The 14,960-nt window shown below is 39.1% G+C and overlaps 1 non-coding gene across 1 annotated transcript; it reads right to left on the reverse strand.

The window, feature by feature from the left end:
- Window positions 1–9,283: 9,283 nt before the first annotated feature.
- LOC120868510 lies at window positions 9,284–9,385 on the reverse strand. The gene has a single exon (XR_005722250.1). It is a non-coding gene; the product is annotated as a U6 spliceosomal RNA (small nuclear RNA).
- Between the last annotated feature and the right edge of the window lie 5,575 nt (window positions 9,386–14,960).

The following is a 14,960-nucleotide window of genomic DNA, read 5'->3' on the forward strand; positions in this document are numbered from 1 at the left end:
TATTTTTTTTTCAAGAGAATGTTGTGTTGACATGGATAATATATAAACTGTTTTCTAGCAATTTATCTAAAAAATTGAAAATCAGTCTTAAGAAAATAATTTGTGGCAAATCATTTTATCATTAATGGCAAACTGGAGAACCTCCAAAATAGATAAGAAATGTTGATAGTTTTTTCATTACTGGTAAAGCTAGTTGACAACTGCTTTTGGTATATTTACTACATGCAAGCAGAATCTGAGAAATACAACTTTAATCCGTCAAAAGGCAAGCATACAAGAATGGCACAAGAGGCTAGAGTTAGAGGGTAATAAAAACTATCACCTTGACTATAAATGACTAAACTATAACTATAAAATAGTCCAAACTATAACCATAAAATAGTCAACTAAATGACTATTTCTTTGAGGGATCAGTGAAGGATAAAGAAACGAACTACAAGAATTTTCAGATATTGGATGGTTAGTTTAATACATACTGTTTTCTCATGGGTTATAGATGGTAATCTTTTTCCTCCCTGGTTTTAGTAGTTAACTATTAGCAAGTGTAGACTTCCCAGATGGTTCAGTGGTAAAGAATCTGCCTGTCAAGCAGGAGATGTGGGTTCGAGCCCTGTGTCAGGGAGATCCCCTTGAGAAGGAAATGGCAACCCACTCCAGTATCCTTGCTGGGAGAATCCCATGGACAGAGGAACCTGGTGGGCTATAGTCCATGGGGTTGCAAAAGAGTCAGACACGACTTAGCAACTAAACAATAAGTTAGTGCCCCACCTCCCCATCACTCATACATGCATACACATACGTACATGCAAAGATGCACAGGTGTACACAGAGATGTATACACACAGAGATTTCACAGAGATGTATACAGTCATAGAGACGTACATGGAGATGCGTAGACATATGCACACATGTACACAGATAAACACATTATATGTAAAATTGTTAGCCAGAAAATGTTCCAGTTAAGAATATCACCTTCTTTAACCTAGTGGTTCTCATCTGGAGTGATTTTGCCTATCAGGGAGCATCTGACAATGTCTGGAGAGATGGTTGATTGTCACAGTTTGGGAGAAGAGGAAAGGTGTTACTGGTCTCATGGTTCACATGTCAACGATTCTCCTCAACATCCTAGAATGAGCAGGGCATATTTCCACAGCAAGGAAATATCCATTCAAAATTTCAGTAGTGTTCAGGTTGTAAAAACTTAATTGTCTTGAGTAACTTAGTCTCCTTGTTAATTGTTCAGTATTTTAGAATTAGTCCTGTTAGAACTTCTACTCCCAAAGAAATTGCCAAGGAGCCTGGGAATTTACATGACTCCATGAGTACATTTAAAGGGCTCACACCACAGAGCACTGGGTTCCCTGAGCTATAGTGTCTCATTAGTTATCTTTTATATATAGTAGCAATAGTGTATATATGTCAGTTCACTCTCCCAATGTGAACCAATTTCTCAAAATAAATATATACACCTATATGTTGATGAAAGAGGAGAGTGAAAAAGTTGGCTTAAAGGTCAACGTTCAGAAAACTAAGATCATGGCACCTGTTCCCATCACTTCATGGTAGATAGATGGGGAAACAGTGGAAATAGTATCAGACTTTGTTTTTTTGGGTTCCAAAATCACTGCAGATGGTGATTGCAGCCATGAAATTAAAGATGGTTACTCCTTGGAAGGAAAGTTATGACCAACCTAGATAGCATACTGAAAAGCAGAGACATTACTTTGCCAACAAAGGTCTGTCTAGTCAAGGCTATGGTTTTTCCAGTAGTCATGTATGGATGTGAGAGTTGGACTGTGAAGGAACCTGAGCACTGAAGAATTGATGCTTTTGAACTGTGGTGTTGGGGAAGACTCTTGAGAGTCCCTTGGACTGCAAGGAGAACCAACAAGTCCATTCTAAAGATCAGTCCTGGGTGTTCATTGGAAGGACTGATGCTGAAGCTGAAACTCCAGTACTTTGGCCACCTCATGCGAAGAGTTGACTCATTGGAAAAGATCCTGATGCTGGGAGGGATTGGGGGCAGGAGGAGAAGGGGACAACAGAGGATGAGATGGCTGGATAGCATCACTGACTCGATGGACATGAGTTTGAGTGAACTCCGGGAGTTGGTGATGGATGGGAAGGGCTGGCGTGCTGCGATTCACGGGGTCGCAAAGAGTCGGACATGATTGAGTGACTGGACTGAGCTGAACTGATGCATACATACATATCTTTTTGCTTCTGTTTCTCTGAAAAACTCTTACTAACATACACAGGCCTGTTCCATCTTAGAAGAGTGGCCCTGATGTCTTCTAGTTCCTTTCTTGGTTTTACCATCCTGCCCCGTAACTAGTATTTAATATCTAAATCACACAGTCATGACCAACATTCCAGCAGCTTGTAAATTATGAGGCTGGTAAATTGTGATTCTGCTGGTTATTTTGCATTGCGAGGGACCAGAAATCCTCTGCTTTTGATTGTCCACCTTAAGTCTCGTTAAGTGGTGTGTTGGAGAACACTGGGAACAAAAAGTGCCCACCAAACTGGGCATGCATGGTGAGACTGAATAATGAGGCACTCAGTTATTGTAGGGTAATTTAGGCACCGGGTAGGATTGGTGGACAAAGATCTGGAAGCATTGGCAGCTGCATTCCACACTGCCTTGAGGCCACTGGGCCAATTTGATTCTTAACCTAGGGTATAAAAGCAGGTGCTAGGAAACAGGACATGCATTCTTAAGTCTAGATTTATGAATGGATAGTTATTTTTGTGGATGGGGGGAATAGTCAGTGAAAATTGTTGTTATTGTGTGGGAACTAATGGGACTAACCAGCATAGAGGCTACCTGGTCCTAATGATTATTAAACCATATCTATTAACTACAAAGCCCTTGATAACAGAAGTGATTCACTGCCCAGTATAGTTACATGTATGCAGAGTCCTAGGTAGGTTCAGTGGAAGGACACGAATGTAAGGGCCCAAAATGACATCAGCTATGCCAACAGCCATATCTGGTGCTGGGCCCCTCTGAGACTTAGCCACCTATCTATCTTATCATTGGAGCCTATAGTGGTTAATTTTATGTGACAACTTGGCTAAGCACAGTCCCTAGATATTTGGTCAAACATTATTGTAGGTGTTTCTGTGAAGATATTTTTTTGGATGTATCATACATGCTCAGTCGCTCAGTCATGTCTGACTCTTTGCAACCCTATGGACTGTAACCCACCAGGTGCTCTGTCCATGGGATTTCCCAGACAAGAATACTGGAGTAGATTGCCATTTTCTTCTCCAGGGGGTCTTCCCGACACTGAATCCACATCTTCTGCATTGCCCGTGGATTCTTTACCCCTGAGCCATCTGGAAGCCTTTTTGGATTAGATGGCATTTAAGTTGGAGACACTGAGTAAAGCAGGTTGGCTTCTGTGATGTGGGTGGGCCTCATGCAGGCAGTTGAAGTGTTTTACAGAATAGGATCTACCTTATCTAATGCCAAGAAGGACGTCTGCCAGCAAGTCTGCCCATGGACTCAAACTGCACCTCTTTCCTGAGTGTCCAGCCTCTTAGCTTGCTCTACACATTTAGACTGAAGAAACCCTGCAACTGTGTGAACCAATTCCTCAAAATAAATTTCCATATCTACAACTATACACATATATACATATCTTGTTGGTTTTGCTTCTCTGGAAAACTCTTAGTAATCTATAGGTCTGTTCTGTCTTGGTATAGTGGCTCTGTAGTTTTCTGTTCAGCCATTTCTGTGTCCTCAAACAAGAGCCCATGGAAACTTCTGAATCTTTAATTTCCTTATCTTCTGCTTAGTTGTTTTATCCATTATTGAAAATGAAGTATTGAAATTTTCAGCTATTATTGTTGAACTCTCTATTTCTCCCTTCATTGTACCCATTTTTAATCTTGTGTATTTGAGAATGATTTAAGGTACATTTATGTTCATAATTGTTATATCTTCTGATGGGTTGGCTTGCTGGCATTGTATTTAAAAAAAAGTCCCTCTTTGTCTTTTAAAGTAACAATGTTTTCCTTAAAGTCTATTTTGCCTAATGGTAGTATAGCCACCTAAGATCTATTTTGGTTACCTTTTCCAAGGTATTTATTTTTCCTTTTACTTTCAGCCTATAAGCATCTTTGAATCTGAAGTTATGCACTTCTGAACACCATATAATTGGAAATTTTTCTTTAAACTCTTTTGCCAATCTCTGCTTTGAAATTAGTGTTCAGTCCACATACATCTAATGTAATAACTGTTACAGTAGAATTGACATCTAGCATTTTGCTATTTTTCTACATCTATTTTTTGTTTTTGTCTCTCCTTTAGTAACTTCTGTGTTAAATAATTGGCAGTGTACCATTTTACTTCCCTTGTTCTACTTTCTGTATTCTAAATTTCATTTTCTCAGTGGTTGCCTTGAGGATTACAATTAGCATCTGACATAAAACAACTTATTGGGTTAATACTAATAAGAATATTAATAAGAATTAAAGATCCCAGTGCATTCCTGTTCTTTCTTTCTTCTTTTTTTAAAAGTGGTACCATCTTTCATGTTTTCTGTTTTTTTGTTTATGAAGTATAGTTGCTTTACAATATTGTTAGTTCCTACTATACAGCAAAGTGAATCACCTACATGTATAGATATATCCCCTCTTTTTTAGATTTTCTTCCCATATAGGTCACCACAGAGCACTGAGTGGAGTTCATGTGCTGTACAGCAGGTTCTTGTTCAGTTCAGTGGCTCAGTCATGTCCGACCATCTGCGACCCCATGGACTGCAGCACATCAGGCCTCCCTGTCCATCACCAATTCCTGGAGTTTACTCAAACTCATGTCCATCGAGTCAGTGATGCCATCCAGCCATCTCATACTCGGTCATCCTCTTCTCCTCCTGCCCTCAACCTTTCCCAGCATCAGGGTCTTTTCCAATGAGTCAGTTCTTTGCATCAGGCCAAAGTATTGGAGTTTCAGCTTCAGCATCAGTCCTTCCAATGAACACCCAGGACTGACTTCCTTTAGGATGGACTGGTTAGATCTCCTTGCAGTCCAAAGGACTGTCAAGAGTCTTCTCCAACACCACAGTTCAAAAGCATCACTTCTTTGGTGCTCAGCTTTCTTAATAGTCCAACTCTCACATCCATACATGACCACAGGAAAAACCATAGCCTTGACTAGACAGACCTTTGTTGGCAATGTTATGTCTGCTTTTTAATATGGTGTCAAGGTTGGTCATAACTTTGCTTCCAAGGAGCAAGTGTCTTTTAATTTCATGGCTGCAGTCACCATCTGCAGTGATTTTGAGCCCCCCAAAATAAAGTCTGTCACTGTTTCCACTGTTTCCCCATCTATTTGCCATGAAGTGATGGGACCAGATGCCATGATCTTCATTTTCTGAATGTTGAGCTTTAAGCCAACTTTTTCACTCTCCTCTTTCACTTTCATCAAGAGGCTTTTTAGTTCTTCACTTTATGCCATAAGGGAGGTGTCATCTGCATATCTGAGGTTACTGATATTTCTCCCAGCAGTCCTGATTCCAGCTTGTGCTTCATCCAGACCAGCATTTCTCATGATGTACTCTGCATATAAGTTACGTAAACAGGGTGACAATATACAGCCTTGACATACTTCTTTCCCGATTTGGAAATGGTCTGTTGCTCCATGTCCAGTTCTAACTGTTGCTTCTTAACCTACATACAGATTTCTCAGGAGACAGGTCAGATGGTCTGGCTTTTCCATCTCTCTAAGAATTTTCCACAGTTTGTCATGATCCAAACAGTCACAGGATTTGGCATAGTCAATAAAGCAGAAGTAGATGTTTTTTCTGGAACTCTCTTGCTTTTCCAGTGATCCAGTGGATGTTGGCAACTTTATCTCTGGTTTCTCTGCCTTTGCTAAAACCAGTTCGAACACCTGGGAGTTCATGGTTCACGTACTGTTAAAGTCTGCGCTTGGAGAATTTTGAGCATTACTTTGCTAGTGTGTGAGATGAGTGCAACTGTGCAGTAATTTGAGCATTCTTTGGCATTGCCTTTCTTTGATAGTGGAATGAAAACTGACCTTTTCCAGTCGTGTGGCCACTGCTGAGTTTTCCAAATTTCCTGACGTATTGAGTGCAGGACTTTCACAGCATCATCTTTTGGGATTTGAAATAGCTCAACTGGAATTCCATCACCTCCATTAGCTTTGTTTGTAGTGATGCTTCCTAAGGCCCACTTGACTTCACATTCTAGGATGTCTGGCTCTAGGTGAGTGATCACACCATCATGATTATCTGGGTCATGAAGCTCTTTTTTGTATAGTAGTTCTATGTATTCTTGCCACCTCTTCTTAATATCTTCTGCTTCTTAGGTCCATACCATTTCTGTTCTTTATTGTGCCCATCTTTGCATGAAATGTTTCCTTGGTATCTCTCATTTTCTTGAAGAGATCTCTAGGCTTTCCCATTCTATTGTTTTCCTCTGTTTCTTTGTACTGATCACTGAGGAAGGCTTTCTTATCTCTTCTTGCTATTCCTTGGAATTCTGCATTCAAATACATATATCTTTCCTTTTTACTTCTCTTCTTTTTAAAGCTATTTGTAAGGCCTCCTCAGACAACCATTTTGCTTTTTTCCATTTCTTTTTCTTGGGGATGGTCTTGATCCCTGTCTCCTGTACAGTGTCACAAACTTCTGTCCATTGTTCTTCAGGCACTCTGTCTATCAGATCTAATCCCTTGAATCCATTTTTTACTTCTACTGTATAATTGTAAGGGATTTGATTTAGGTCGTACCTGAATGGTCTAGTGGTTTTCCCTACTTTCTTGAATTTAAGTCTGAATTTGGCAATAAGGAGTTCATGATCTGAGCCACAGTCAGCTCCTGGTCTTGTTTTTGCTGACTGTATAGAGCTTCTCCATCTTTGGCTGCAAAGAATATAATCAGTCTGATTTTTTGGTGTTGACCATCTGGTGATGTCCATGTGTAGAGTCTTCTCTTGTGTTGTTGGAAGAGGATGTTTGCTATGACCAGTGCGTTCTCTTGGCAAAACTCTATTAGCCTTTGCCCTTCTGCATTCTCTACTCCAAAGCTAAATTTGCCTGCTACGCCAGGTGTTTCTTGACTTCCTACTTTTGCATTGCAGTCCCCTATAATGAAAAGGACATCTTTTTGTGGTGTTAGTTCTAGAAGTTCTTCTAGGTCTTCACAGAAGTCTTCAGCTTCAGCTTCTTCAGCTCTACTGGTCAGGGCATCGACTTGGATTACTGTGATATTGAATGGTTTGCCTTGAAAATGAACAGAGTTCATTCTGTCGTTTTTGAGATTGCATCCAAGTACTGCATTTCAGACTCTTTTGTTGACTATGATAGCTACTCCATTTCTTCTAAGGGATTGTTGCCCACAGTGGTAGATATAATGGTCATCTGAGTTAAATTCACCCATTCCAGGCCTTTTAATTCAGATTCCTAAAATATCGATGTTCACTCTTGCCATCTCCTGTTTGACCACTTCTAATTTACCTTGATTCACAGATCTAACGTTCCAGGTTCCTGTGCAATATTGCTCTTTACAGCCTCGGACTTTGCTTTTATGACCAGTCAGTTTGCTTCTATCATCAGTCACATCCACAACTGAGTGTTGTTTCTCATTAGTTATCTAGTTTATATTTAGTAGCAATAGTATGTATATATCAATTCCAATCTCCCAGTTTATCCTATCCCCCCTCCACCCTTGGTGTCCATACATTTATTCTCTATATCTGTGTCTCTATTTCTGCTTTCAACATGTGTACCACTTTCCAAGATTCCACATATGCACTTAAAAAAATTTTAATATGCAATATTTAAAATTTTAAATTATTTTAATATGCAATATTTGTTTTTCTCTTTCTGATTAATTTCACTCTGTATGATAGTCTAGGTCCATATAGCTGAGTAATGTTCCATTGTATATATGTACACATTGTCTTTATCCATTCTTCTGTTGATGTACATTTAGGTTTCTTCAATGTCCTGGCTCTTGTTAAGTCATGCTGCATGGAACATTGGGGTTCATGTGTCTTTTTGATCTATGGTTTTCCCTTGGTATATGCCCAGTGGTGGAATTGCTGGGTCATATGGTAGTTCTATTTTAATTTTTTTAAGTAACCTCCATTCTGCTCTTTGGAATGGAGAACAGTGGCTATATCAATTTACGTTCCCTCCAACAGTGCAAGAGGGTTCCCTTTCCTCCATACCCTCTCTAGCATTTATTGTTTGCAGATTTTTAGTGACGACAATTCTGACAGGTGTAAGGTGATACCTTTGGTGGATGTGAGGTGGTAACTTATTGTGTTTTTTATTTGCATTTCTCTAGTAATTAGTGGTGTTGAGCATCTTTTCATGTGTTTGCTAGCCATCTGTATGTCTTCTTCGGAGAAATATCTATTTAGGTCTTCTGCCCATTTTTTAAATTTTAAAAATTTATTTACTTTTGCTTATGCTGGTTCTTTGTTGTTGCATGAGCTTTTCTCTAGTTGCGGCAAGCAGGGGCTACTCTCTAGTAGTGGTGGGATCTTGGGGATCAATAATTGAACCCATGTCTGCTGCACTGGCAGGCAGATTCTTTACCACTGAGCCACCAATGAATCCCCCTCTTATTTTTCTGGTTTTGAGCTGCATGAGATGTTTGCGTGTTTTGGAGATTGATTTTTTTGTCAGTTGCAAATATTTTCTCTGGTCCTGAAAGCTGTCTTTTCATCTAGTTTATGGTTTTCTTTGCGTGAAAAAACTTTTAAATTTAATTAGATCCCTCTTGCTAATCTTTGTTATTTTCATTACTCTAGAAAGGGGGTCAAAGAAAATTCTGCAATTTGTCAGAGAGTTCTACCAATATTTTCCTCTGAGTTATATAGTCTCTGGCATTACACTCAACTCTTTAATCCATCCTGAGTTCCTCTTCTCTGTGCTGTTATTGTCATACAAATTACATCTTTATACAATGTAAGCTCACCATTATACAGTTTTATAATTATTGTTTTATGCCATTATCTTTTCATCAAGAGTGAAAAGTTTACAAAAATACATACAATGTCTTACATATTTTCTTTTACTGCTGTTATTTCCTTGTGTAAATTCAAGTTAACATCTAGTGTCATTTCATTTCCCTTTGAAGGAGTCTCGGTAATATTTCTTGTAGGACAGATATGCTAGCAACACATCAGTCTTTGTTTACCTGGGAATGTCTTCATTTCTCGTCAGTTTTGCAGAATTGTTTTGAGTGACTTAGACCCTTTGGTTGACCATTAGCACTTTGAATATGTCATCCCACTGTAAAACATAGAAAACTTCATAAATTTGCATGTATCTTTATACAGAGGCCATGCTAATCTCTGTGTTGTCTTAGTTTGTGTGCTTCCAAACCATACACTATGGATCCCTGCATACTACAGTGGAAATGAGGGAGACTTGGTGAGGTAGAAGCTACTTCTACTCCCTGTTTTTTCATAAATCCTGCCTTTGCTACTTACAGTCTGATCTTTGGGCTATGCTATGTAAAATGTAGGACCTCCAGGGAAATAAAATTTTTATTTTCTCTTCAGGGATCTAAGTATAATCTCCACTATTTGAGCCTCTATTTTCAAAAAGCCTCTGCTCACACTCTTTTCCTAGATTCCAGTTTGATACTTCCTTATATGCAGAACGATTCCATCTACATAGTTAATGGATTTCTCACTTGTCACAGTGATTCTCACTTTTGGGAAAGAGACATGCCTTTCATTTGAAGAAGGCATTATTATATTTGTTTCACGAGGCACTTAACTAAAATCTGGTAATTAGTTCTCACAGCAAATCTATCCACAAATATCATTACCATTTAAGGCCAAAATGACCATACAGTCTCTCCCCAAATTCATGAGTAGCTTTCTATTCAGTCCAGTATTTTATTGTTAAAAAGAACAAGTTCTGTGGAGATGCAGTAGGATGAATAAAAAGAATTTAAATGTCCTGAAATTAGCAATTACATGTGGTTTATTTAACTCCTACACAGAGCATTATGACTGCTTTAGTTTGACGTATGTATGCATGTATGTCAATAAAGGATCCATTCACCCATCTATATCCCTTCATCCATCCATCTGGCAAGTCAACTATCTATTAATCAATCCACTTGTAATTCATCTATAATGTCTTTCTATTCACAAGAAATCAATTTGATACTAGCATATGGTAGTTATCTAATAAATATGTGTCACCTTGAATCCTTACAAGGAATAGAGAATAGAGTACAACATTGTAATTCTTAGCATTTGGGACTGGATAATTCTTTTCTGTAGGGGACAGTCTCCTGCAATGTTGGATGCTTAGCATCAGTATCCCTGGCCTTCCAGTAGATGCCAGTACTACCCTGCCAGTTGTGATAAGTCAAAACACCTTCAGATATTGTGACATGTCCTCCCCCCCTCCACTCAGGTGAGAACCACTGGTATAAAAGACATTATTTCGTTTATCATAATATACATGTCCTTTAAAATCAGTATTTAACAAGGCCTAAAGACGGGGGTCTTCCCTGGTGGCTCAGAGGGTAAGGAATCCACCTGCGATGCAGGAGACTCAGGTTCGATCCTTGGGTTAGGAAGATCTGCTGGAGAAGGGAATGGAAACCCATTCCAGTATTCTTGCCTGGAGAATCCCATGGACAGAGGAGCCTGGTGGGCTACAGTCCATGGGGTTGCAAAAAGTCGAACACAACTGAAGCGGCTTAGCACTGAGCAACTAACACACTTAGGGTGAGTTTGGTGCCCTCAAGAGGCCAGGGTGGGAAGGTGGCGGCAAAATGCTATAAGGATTAAGCCAGGAAATGTGCATCAAAAAGATGGGATATTTATTAGATGTATGAATGGATTTCTTTGTTTCTCAGGTTTACATTCTCTCACACTCACATATCATTCCACAAGCATTTATTGGTTACCTTTTATTTGCCAAGTACTTTGCTAAGTACTGGGGATACATTAGTGAAATATAAGTCTCTGTTCATATAGTGCTTTGCTGCCTTTGGTTAGAATTAGGGGGGGAAATTGTCTAAACAAAAAATATTGCTGCTAAGTGTTCTGTGGATCAAAGCAGAAGGTTATGAGAGAATGAAGGGGTTACATTAGTGAGCTAAGAAGGACTCTGAGGTGGCATTTAATGTGAGATCTGAGTAGTACAGGACAGCAAAGCAAAGATGTGAATGAATTATTCATTCATGTTGACTTATTTCTATCCACACAAGGTTTTATGTTAGGAGTGTAAAGAGATGATCATTTGCTGGCATGTTGACTTACATATACGTGTGAACAACACTAGAATGTTTGTATGGAAATTTTTATACACAGTTCCAAATGAATTGAAGTCTGGCTCATTTCTAAATGAAACTGTGTAGCCCTACCAGTGAAAAGATAGTCACACTCATAGAAATGCCATGAACACTGGACCATTAAAAAGGAAACGTGAGATATTAAAACATCCTCTGAAAGAGCTGGTAATTATTCAGAGAATGTGATAAATATGGTTTCTGCCTTCATGTTAATGTATATAACTGGGGAGATGAGAGTGACTAGAGAAAACTGCTAAAAGAAAATCCTGCTCTGATAGATTTATAAGAAAGTAGAAAATAATATTCATCTTTAATGGCTTCTCTCTTACTTCATTCAGTTCAGTTCAGTCGCTCAGTCATGCCCGACTCTCTGCGACCCTGTGAATTGCAGCATGCCAGGCCTCCCTGTCCATCACCAACTCCCAGAGTTCACTCAGACTCATGTATATCAAGTGGGTGATGCCATCCAGCCATCTCATCCTCTGTTGTCCCCTTCTCCTCCTGCCCCCAATCCCTCCCAGTATCAGGGTCTTTTCCAATGAGTCAACTCTTCGCAGGAGGTGGCCAAAATATTGGAGTTTCAGCTTTAGCATCATTCCCTACAATGAACATCCAGGACTGATCTCCTTTCAGTCCAAGGGACTCTCAAGAGTCTTCTCCAACAACACAGTTCAAAACATCAATTCTTTGGTTCTCAGCTTTCTTCACAGTCCAACTCTCACATCCATACATGACCACTGGAAAAACCATAGCCTTGACTAGATGGACCTTTGTTGGCAAAGCAATGTCTCTGCTTTTCAATATGCTATCTAGGTTGGTCATAACTTTTCTTCCAAGGAGTAAGCATCTTTTAATTTCATGGCTGCAGTCACCATCTGCAGTGATTTTGGAGCCCCAAAAATAAAGTCTGACACTGTTTCTACTGTTTCCCCATCTATTTCCCATGAAGTGATGGGACCGGATGCCATGATCTTCGTTTTCTGAATGTTTAGCTTTAAGCCAACTTTTTCACTCTCTTCTCATGATGTACTCTGCATGTAAGTTAAATAAGCAGGGTGACAATATACAGCCTTGACGTGCTCCTTTTCCTATTTGGAACCAGTCTGTTGTTCCATGTCCAGTTCTAACTGTTGTTTCCTGACCTGCATGTACGTTTCTTAAGAGGCAGGTCAGGTGGTCTGGTATCCCCATCTCTTTCAGAATTTTCCACAGTTTATTGTGATCCACACAGTTAAAGGCTTTGTCATAGTCAATAAAGCAGAAATAGATGTTTTTCTGGAACTCTCTTGCTTTTTCCATGATCCAGCAGATGTTGGCAATTTGATCTGTGGTTCCTCTGCCTTTTCTAAAACCAGCTTGAACATCAGGAAGTTCATGGTTCACGTATTGCTGAAGCCTGGCTTGGAGAATTTTGAGCATTACTTTACTAGCGTGTGAGATGAGTGCAATTATGCGGTAGTTTGAGCATTGTTTGGCATTGCCTTTCTTTGGGATTGGAATGAAAACTGACCTTTTCCAGTCCTGTGGCCACTGCTGAGTTTTCCAAATTTGCTGGCATACTGAGTGCAGCACTTTCACAGCATCATCTTTCAGGATTTGAAATAGCTCAACTGGAATTCCATCACTTCCACTAGCTTTGTTCTTTGTGATGCTTTCTAAGGCCCACTTGACTTCACATTCCAGGATGTCTGTCTCTAGGTGAGTGATCACACCATCATGATTATCTTGGTCGTGAAGATCTTTTTTGTACAGTTCTGTGTATTCTTGCCATCTCTTCTTAATATCTTCTGCTTCTGTTAGGTCCAGACCATTTCTGTCCTTTATTGAGCCCATCTTTGCATGAAATGTTCCCTTGGTATCTCTAATATTCTTGAAGAGATCTCTAGTCTTTCCCATTCTGTTGTATTCCTCTATTTCTTTGCATTGATCGCTGAGGAAGGCTTTTTCATCTCTTCTTGTAGCACCTCCCTAATTTTTCTTTAAATTTGTATTGGACTGAGATACCCATTTTAAAATAGGCATAACTGAATAAGCAGATTTTATTTGAGGTAATTATATGTACTTGTGGTAATAGAAAACTATGGACCTGTATATGGATCCATTTATAATTCCATTGGTGTAGGTAATGAAATTAAGTATAAAATATTGTAGAATCCGTTGTCATTCTTTGACCAGTCACAATAATGTAGTCTGATTTTTATGGTCCTGTTTCCTGTTTGAAGAAAAATTCTTGATAAATCTTTTAGGGTATACTTGCCTTTTAGAAACAGGTTTATCTATACTTGCCTTTTAGAAACAGGTTTATCTATTGAAAGGTTTATCTATTGAAAAGGTTGTTTGCAGACATGATTGAAATATTAATTATGATAATGAGTTCATTACCACATCTTTACCTCTTATACTAAATGCTAAATCAAGTGAAAACTGCAGCTGCCAGTCAAACATCTTGAGGAAATGTGGAATTCTTTGCAAAAATACGACGACAAGATAGCTCTTATTTGAGGAAGATATGGTTACAGCTGGGTGATTGGGCATTTCAGAGAAATCTGAAGTCCCTCCCACCGTTTTCTCTACAAGTATCGTTAGCATGTAAAAGTTGTGTCGCCAGAGAAGCCAAAGTCTATTTTTATACTGCAATTAAGTAATTGAGTACAAAATTCAGTATAGTCAGTGAGAACATGCACTGGATGAATAAGGGAAAGCCAGAGAGAAGATAATCACTTCAATTCTTTCCTTACTTTTGCTTTCTACCCTAGTACTTAAAAATCAGTCTTGACAGGTCCAACTGTGCTTCAGAGTACAACCCGACTCCTCCACAGCTGTGTAATCGCAGACAAATTATTTAGACTCTATGCTAGTTTACTGAACTGCAAAATGAAGTTAATAACACTTACCTTCTTGATTTGTGAGGATTAAATGAAGTATTATACGTAATAGCATGCATATAAAATAACCAAGGCTTAGTAAATAATAGCTTTATTATTAGCAATTTCCTGCAGAAGTGACAACAACAGAAACCCTGGGATTTATTTTCCCCTTGTGTTTGTGGTCACCATTAATTATGAACCTGTGTGACTCTGCATTGGCCCTTGAGGTAGGGAAGAAAAGAGGTTGCAGTGAGAGGAAGCAGTGTTTCCAGACTTGTGATGTTTTTTATTTAGTTTCCCTCATTATGTTTTGCTCTGGCAAGTTTTTCTCCTCGCACTTTTATAATTGAACATAATTATAATAATGAGCAACAGATAAAAAAAATTCACAATGAACATAATTCATAAAACTCATTACCCTGCTTTTCACAATTCTGGTCCAAGATAAATATCCCAAGGGAGACCTCCTTTAAGCCCTCTAAGATGTCCATGCCCTCCCTGTTCTCAGTTACGTCACCCAGTTTGTCTCTTGCATGGCACTTACCGTGACCATTATTTTCATATGTATTTCTTTTTGCCATCATTAAAATACGAATTCTAATAGATGAGTTAGCAAATCTGTCTTGGTTATCATTGTATCTCTGAATGCTAGCTCTGTGCCTGGCACTCATAGACACTCAATATGTTCAGTTCAGTCACCCAGTTGTGTCCGACTCTTTGCGACCCCATGAATCACAGGACACCAGGCCTCTCTGTCCATCACCAACTCCCGAGCTTACCCAAA

This window comes from Oryx dammah, unplaced genomic scaffold, assembly GCF_014754425.2.
Source record: "Oryx dammah isolate SB20612 unplaced genomic scaffold, SCBI_Odam_1.1 HiC_scaffold_9, whole genome shotgun sequence".
Classification (NCBI taxonomy): Eukaryota; Metazoa; Chordata; class Mammalia; order Artiodactyla; family Bovidae; genus Oryx; species Oryx dammah.